We start from the raw sequence: 8671 nt of genomic DNA on the forward strand, positions 1-8671 counted from the left end.
CACTATTTTTACAGCCAAGACACAGAGAGGGGGAAACTGAGTAATCAAGACAAGCAGCATTTTTTTTTCCAAAAGCAGAGCTATCTGAATTTTGAGTACTGAATCAAAATTGCAATACAGGCTTGTAGGCAGTGTCAAAATATGACTCAATCCAAAAGCAGAAACCTTGAAACAAAATTGCATGGTAACCTATGTTTCTCATGCCAGAGAAAAGGTCCATCTTTTGTAAGAGCAAAGTGCAAACAATAACTTCAATAAGTTAACTTCAATAAGACAGACCCAAAACCAATTGACCACAGTCTGTGATGCCACTTCTATGCCCACACACAAGATATATTCTGTAGCAAAAAAACTCTCATATATACAGTATGTCCCCATAACCATTTAATGCATATATATCACATTGACACTTTATTTATTGAGTACATTTGCTACTCGCTACAACAATACCTTTAACAAGGGATGTTATGGTCAATAATTGGTTTTAGTTTGAATCTTCATTAAGATGACAAGAGTGTAATTAAGATATTGCTGTTTTAAAACATTGTCTTTTGGGTCTGTTTGGGTCTTTTTATGTAAAATTTTCTTTTTAATCTAAAGTGGTTTAATAAATATCCTGGATCAAAGACAAAGCTTAACTACTCACAGGCAAAGCTCAGCACATTTTCAAAACTTTTATCTGTTACAAAGTGCAAAGGTACATTACAGAAACAGGAAGAAATCATCTTTCTATTCAGTAAAAGAGAAGAAATAAACAAAAGAAAGAAAGAAAGCAAAAGACATCCATATCTACTACAGTATATGGGTAAGTATTAAACGTGTGTCTTACATTGTATGATTATATAGGAAAACAGCTTGAACAGGGCCGTCCTCCTCTTTTTTTTTCCTGGCTCTGTTTTTTGTGCTTCTTTTAATATTAGCAGAAAAGTGTTGTATCATTCTCTATATTTCCAGAAATGTACTTTGTATACCTTGTCTAAGATTTCATCATCTTCCATCCTTTTATTTTTGATTGCAATTTCTTTTATTTCTGTTTTTATTTAAAATATCCCTTCATCCACCACACTTTTCTTTCTGTATCTTATTTTATTTTTAAAGAGTTGTAAGAACTATTTTCTCCACTACTTTAACTTTTGCTTATCTTTTATTCAATTCAATTCCCTTTATTTTATATATTGCATTCCCAGTTTAGAACCATTTAGTTCCTTATAGATTTGCAAATAGAATATAGTTAAAATAACATTCAATTAAAAAACATAAACAGGTTGCAATAAACCACAGAAACACCATGTAATAACACCTATTGTTCCAGTTTTGGGTGTCTTGTAGTAGATTGGGGTTTGAAAAAACTAACTTTTAGAGTCTAGGAAATTGTATGCTAATAGTAAAGCAAATTAAGCTAAGCTTGAAGGATAACAGGAACTGGTGCCTGTGGCTGGAAACAACATGGAAGACTACCTCTTGGATAAAATGTTGCATTTTAAGTAAATATTTCATGAAAATAAAAGTAAAAATGTCTGTCACACATAGATAGGCAAGAAAAAATTTCACACAAGGCAAAACTTCTACTACTGCTACTATTACAATTACTACTATGACTACTGACTAGGCAGAATTTTTCAAACTGGCTAGTATTATGTTAGGATTGGATTTTACTTATTCAATAAAATTATAATATTTCATTATACAATACAAACCTTTTGTAAGGAGCTTCATTCATAAATTTTATAGTCCTATGTGTTCCTAAAAAAGTCATGTTACACATATTAATTTTCCTCTGCTCGCATTTACAATACTGCTTACTTTTACAACACAGACAAAATAATATCTCATAATTAAAATGTGCTGGCTTTTTTGTTTCGGTAAAGTCATTTTACTGTTAAATAGTTGTCATCTTTTGTCTTCAAACATAATATCTTTGTTTCTAAAATACTAACATATATTCTCTGTACCATAAAATAAAAGCCTGCCTGAATGTTATCAAAGAAAAAGATTGACTGATAAAACATAAAAACAACATGCAGCAAAATACATACTGTATACACCTTAAAATATATTATGAATTATAGAAATTATTCGAGTTTTATCTAGTAAAGGGGGATTAATTAATTTAGGATTATACACGTCAAAAGGAGGATTTTAAAATTGAGTCTTAAGAATTGGAGCTGTATATGGTCATATTTTCTAGCTCTGTTTTTGTTTCTGTATTTTATATTAGTTGTAGAGTAGTAATGATCAACTCTGGTAACTCTGGCAGTAAAAAAATCCAGTTCTGCTTGATACAGATGATTAAATTAGTTTTTTTTTGTATCTGCATATTTTAAAATCACCTTAATTTTGCAGTGCTTCTAAGACTGAAAAAGTAAAAGTAGAAAGTGTGACAACTGAATGTAGACTGAGCCAGTTAAGAGAGATCAGTGATTGGTTTCAAAGTATTTTGGTGCAGATGGAGATTCAGCTGCAGCCATTAAAGTAATGTGTGGCTTCTCTTAGAAGTTTTTAAAATGTAAGTTGGCTTTGTCCTGCTGTTTTAAAAGGATTTTTATTCTTTTTGTTTCCCTAGTGGAGCTGCCTTGGCAAGATTATAAGACTGTCACCATCATCGTAAGGGACATGCTTGGTTAGCAGTTTAAATTGAAACTTATAGGTTGCAAAACTAGCTTAAATGATAATTTGATTATGCAAAACACTTTTTTCCTTTAAGTAAACATTAAATGCAAAAATCAAAATAACTAAATGAAGCCTGCTAATACAGCCCAATTTCTGTGTGTTTTCTGAAATGTTACCACTCATGGGTATAGTGTTTTAATACTGTTTTGTAAACAGATATTGCTATAAGTAATAAAAAAACATTCTCTTTTTGTTCACTGTTTTGTGTCCATACCCTCCATATTTTCCTCTCCCCAGTTCTGGATCCTCTCTTTTGTTTCCAGGCTTCTTTGTATAGATCTGGTAGTGAAGATTCCATTTAAAACTAACGGGGGGTTGGGGGTGTGTCAGGATGCCATTTAAAGCTTTGCCTAGGACAGAACATTTGCTAGAGTCAGCACTAGGGGGAGATTTAGTTATGACATTGTGGTGGGCAAATAGGTGAGTTAACCTATAAGATACACAGATACTGTATAACATATAGGCCATTCAGCCCAAGATGCCTGCAAATCCTATTTGCCTAATTTCTCCAAAATAACATTAAGTCTCTAAATTAATATTCTCTTATCATATTCCCATCTGTACATTTCTGTTTTCTTATTGAATAATTTATTCTAAACTAACAGCCTGAATCCACAATATTACATTCTTAATTTTAAACACATGTCCATTTGCTTAAGATGAAAATGTTGATTAGCTCTGAAAGGACTTTAGGTTTGTTTTTTCATGACTGCTTTGCACTGTGTATTATTCCCTATGGATATCTCTCCTGTCATTTAATAAATACGCCATTTTTCTAGCTAATTTGGTGTTGTTTCTAGGTGTGGAAGGCAGCCATGTTGATACTTTCCCATCACAATACATATATACAGTAAGTAATAGCCCACCCAGTGGTGTCATTAGGAGGGCTTTAGCCTCTGATCTTCGCAAGTCTAGTCCTTTCTTTCCACCTGCTCTGCATAACATGCAAGGATGATTGCATAAAAAACCCATGGGATCAACCCCACCCCATCTTTTTAATTGCATGAAAACCCAAAGGCAAAAGCTACCCTAAGTGCTAACGTTAGTGACGCCCCAGAGCTCACTCATTGTTAGGTCTGACATTCTGCCTTCTTAAATGTTATAGAAAACTAACACATCTATTAGTGAACATTTCATTTTGTAGTACAGTTTTATCTTCAAATTATTAATTATAATATTTAAAGATAACTTCTGCTTTTAAGTTATTCATTTGTAAACATAAAACATAAGTAAAAAACTCAAATAAAATATTCCAAAAATATAAATTAATTTCATGTTTAATTAACGCTGTATTAATTCATCTGTAAATGTATTTTTCGATGCAGTACTGGCGAGTTGGATGGGCTATATCGCCGAACAATAGATGGCGCCCAAAATATTGTCATGCTTACTACTGCGTCTACTCTTGTCAGCGTCGTCTTCTTGTTGAGCTATAAAAGCGCAGGAACAGCGCCTCACTGTCTTTTTCATTCGGGATAGAAGGAGAAGAATGTGTTTTTGTGGGTTATTGAAAAAGTGGTCGCCTATCTAAGGTATATTTTACTTGGTATTTGTTGATTTATCTACTGATTCGACGAATGTTTTTCTTGGTGTTTATTTTTTATTTCAGGGAGAGTGAGAAAATACTGATTTAATTCATACTTATGAACGTTTTAACACAATTGCATTACCGGATAGCTAGGGGAGGGCATAATGGCTTATTCATGATTGATTTCTGTAAAAATATTGATGCTAAGTATCCAACCATGCCTGACAGTTTTAGGCAACTGCCAATCGTGGCTCCACAGTATATGCAAGCAGATTCGTGGTAATCTCCTCCATTTCTTGGCATGCATGTTGCTGTTGCCGTGCTCATGCGTGTTATGTACGGAGGGACAGAAAGTGGCAGTGCAATGTCTTCGGTACCAGAGAGCAGTTCAGTCTCCTGGTCCTATCCTCAATCACTGGCACAAAATGGAGTTTCACTAAAAATTGCAATTCTAAGGTAGATTTTTGTAATAGTCGCGAGATACAGCGAGCAGGTTTTGAACATAAAGCAATTATGTATAGTGTGGTCCAGATCTAATTATGCAATTTTAAATTACGCTATAACTTATTAAGTTTATTACACAGAATATCTCCAGAAAAATCCCGGACAATCGAAGTGTGCGAACTGACGACATGAAGAATCGTCTTCGCGCCGAACCGGAATCGTCCCCGCCTAAATAAGTCCACCCACACGATCTGCATAATTAGATCTGGACCACCCTATACTACACGAAATACATAACGAACACTTGATATACTTTTAATATTGTAAATCTGTTCTAAATTGACGGTTTGAAGCTAGAGGCACAACTGTATAAATACGGTCAGCTACAGTGTTTAATGTTTAAATGCGTTCACGGGAAACATCGCTTTTGTGTCCCGGGGCACCTGAACACTTAAGTTTTTGCTCTTAGGGTTTAAGGGCTTATTTTTTTCGGTTAGGATTTTATCTATATTTGATCAGGAGTAATTTGATTGGAACGGTACTGTATGCATTTTGGTGTTCTTGTCTTCAGTGTTTAAAGCGAGTAGTTAGTAAGTTTTTAGCAGTACTTGTTAAAGGGTAATTAACATGATTTAATTTAGATAATTCGCTATGTAACAAATTTTTATTTTGTTCCTGGGTTCAAAGTGTGTTTTCCTAACCCGTTATGCCTAAAAAAAATAGAAAATAGCTGCTGTTCCACAAACTTTGCTTTTGTGATCAGGACAATATTTTGAAATTTGTTTTCGGGAAAATTCTCAATTCACATTCAATACTGAGTAGTCCTCTAGAATATTCTCGAACTGCTAGAACTGTCCAGAAGTTTCTATAATTTTCCAGAATTATCTAGAACTTTCAAGAAACTTTTTTTATAGCTTTCTAGAACGTTCTCGGACTGTCCAGTAGTAGTCATACAAGTATAAAAGCACAGGTGACTCGAACCAACATTTCGGTTTATTTTTTTTATTTACATGGCATCAAGAGGTTGCTTGCACCCAGCAGATGCATTTTGCTACGTCTGTGGACAATTTATAAAGACAAGCGAGAAAGTATTCCGTGAAAGCATGTTGTAAGATGTGCGAGGCTTACAAGGCATACTTCGGCATGCCTGTCGGATCAAGACAAGCCCTGGGCGCCTCATTTCACATGCGAATATTGCAAGAAATCTCTTGGAGGTTGGTACAGGGGAGAAAAGAGAGCCATGAAGTTTGCTATCCCGTGAATTTGGCAGCAACTGACTGACCACTCAAGCAACTGCTACTTTTGCATGGTGGATCCTACCAAACGTCGCACTGGCAAGAATGCGCCTGAAATCGTTTATCCAGACATTCCTTCTTCCATTGCCCCAGTACCACGCTGCCCCGAGCTGCCCATTCCCACTCCTCTGAAGAGGGATCAGCCATCTTCAGGAAACGGCAGTAAGTCAGTGAGGAAGATATTGCAGATCCAGATTGCGGTTTCACAGATGCGGTTGAGGAGAGAAGGCCATACTTCCCTAACCAGAAAGATGTCAACGATCTGATCAGAGACCTTGGTCTTACCAAGTCTAATGCTGAGCTGACATCCAGGCTCAAGCAGTGGAACTTGTTGGATGAAAGCGTGCAAGGACAGTATAACGAAAACTTGATGGGGGACTACATTATGGGGGCTGCTTCAGTGCAGTACAGTCTCAAATCTAGAAAACCTACTCATTTCTGAACCTTTAGTGGTTTTGACTGTCTTTGTCTATTTACCATGCATGTGGTGTTTCAGACCGCATGAACGAAAGGATTGAAATTCTCTTGTGTTGTCATTATAAATACGTAATTTTCTGGGCTGTGGTCATACAATCAAAGTTTGTGCTGAATGTAGTCATTTTTCCATAGGCTTTAGACGTAAGCAGTTGAAATATAACTCTTGGAAGCCAGGAACAAAAATTGTTACATAGTGAATATGATTGCACGTCTAGAGTTAGGTATTGGTTGAAAAGTTTTTTTATTTTTATAATGAGTCCTTAACACCAAAGGATTCATAGCAAATTATAACGGGATGCTGATGCTATGTTTACTAAATGATTTTCAAGATTTTTTTTTTCCCATGTTGGAGAATATAGTTTTGCATTCTCAGTGAACCAGTTTTGTTTCCTCTTTCATGGGGCAGAGTTCCTGTTAATTTTGATTTTATGCATTCTTGCCCCATGCCATAACTGGCCATAATTAGGCTTGTGGTATTTAATTCTGAAGTGCATGTTTGGATTTGGAGCTAAATGCCACTTATGAATTTCGCAATTGTAGTAGCCAGAATTTTTTTTTTTTTTTTGGTCAGCCAACAGCATGGAAGAGGTACAAGCTGCGTTTTTCACTCAAGGTACATTTCGATTAATGGAAACTTGATCCACATTAAGACCAAACGGGAACTATCATGATGCTATGAACAAGGAGATGCAATATGGAACTAAAGTGACTTCAAGTAATTAGCTCAAGTCTGCATCAGAAACCACATGTAGTGAGAATCGGCTCTATTAATTGCTCCTGTTTGTCAGGTGAGTATCTTTACTACATAACCAATTCACAACTGGTGTTTTGTATTTTTGGGTGCTCGCAGTTTCAAAGGAATACTGAGTGCCCCCTTTTTTGTGTAGTGAAGGCCCAGAACCCTCTTTAATCCTATGTTCATAAAGATTCAGTGGGGTTCAGTGTCATTCCAGCTTTTGAGCAACATCACAATATTAAAATGTTCATGATAAAAACATGTAATCTAAATGTAACATATGTAATCTAAATATCAGTTCTATTCAACATGCCACAAATTTTCTAGAATACTGTTTTGTAAAACATTTCAATTTTTTTATTCATGTTTTAATAGTTTTTGCTACACTGACACCCACTGTATGAGAAATCCTCTTAATGTCTTGTTTAAGGAGCATGGAGATTATGGGCCATTACTAGAAACAGTGTTGTAACATTTGTGATGTATTCCTTATTTCCAGATATGTTGTGTGTTGCTATGAAATCTTTTTCCAAGATAGGATTTTACTGATTCTCTCACCCCCCCCTCTATTTTTCCATCAACAGGAAGCTGAAGCTTATTTGCTGCAGTTGGTAAAACAAGCTCCATTGGGCAGAATTGTAAGAGTATACAGGTGTCATGGTGTGCACACGTGTTATGTTGCATGGAGCTCCTGCACTTACGAAAAGACATCCGCCTGTGGAAGATGACATCTTTTTAAGTAATGGGGATAGGAGGGAACTGAAGGTCCTGAAATAAAGCTGCAATGTCAACCAGTAATACTTTAATCAAATGTTTACAAAATTTCATTCTTTTCATGTAACTTAAATTGGTTGCACTATGAAATATTCTGAATCTGTCAGTCTGCTACTCCAAGTATGGAAGATGAAATAGTTAATCTTTCCAATGACAGTCGTGCCTGTTGCAGAGCAACTAGAGCAGCTAATGAGGCATGAGCAGATTGGAATGTCATTACTCAATGTTTACTATTACAAGTGTTCAATAAACTTATTTAAAATACTTATTTTGGTATCCATTACTCTTTCTTGTTTGTAGTAATAGCCTAGAGAATTTTGCAGCTGGGCTGGTGAACGGAGTTTCTGCTTGTTTATGCACCTCGGATACTAGTTTGAGGCAGTTTCTACTCCCCATCTCTCTCCCCCCATTTTAAATCTAATTGCATGCTTCCAATATACTCTGTATTGTTGAACATGTGATGCCCGATAGTAGCCATAAATGAGCCATGATGTGGAATGATACCTGGCCAGTGAATGGCAAGGTCATAAGCAAATCTCATTGCACATAAGGATTTTTGGAAGATATTTTAGCAAATTTAAGGATCTTGTGAGCATTTGACCTCCTGGCATTTGGATTATTTGATATGAGTAATTTCATTTACTGTTTAATTTCAGGTCCTCTAGGAAGCCCAGTGTGGCAGGAATTGTGCCCTATGAGAGGCATTTTTTTGAGTCATCACTGCAAAAAGTAGGATGACAAACTAGT

General features: G+C 35.7%; 1 long non-coding RNA gene and 1 other non-coding gene across 2 annotated transcripts; both read left to right on the top strand.

Annotated features, from left to right (window-relative positions):
* Positions 1-4094: 4094 nt before the first annotated feature.
* LOC120533793 lies at positions 4095-8186 on the top strand. Its single transcript, XR_005634621.1, has 3 exons — positions 4095-4202; positions 6986-7202; positions 7735-8186. It is a non-coding gene; the product is annotated as an uncharacterized LOC120533793 (long non-coding RNA).
* On the top strand, positions 4485-4624 carry LOC120534792. The gene has a single exon (XR_005634801.1). It is a non-coding gene; the product is annotated as a small nucleolar RNA SNORA57 (small nucleolar RNA).
* Positions 8187-8671: the final 485 nt, after the last annotated feature.

Source organism: Polypterus senegalus, chromosome 8 (genome assembly GCF_016835505.1).
Source record: "Polypterus senegalus isolate Bchr_013 chromosome 8, ASM1683550v1, whole genome shotgun sequence".
Taxonomy (NCBI): Eukaryota; Metazoa; Chordata; class Cladistia; order Polypteriformes; family Polypteridae; genus Polypterus; species Polypterus senegalus.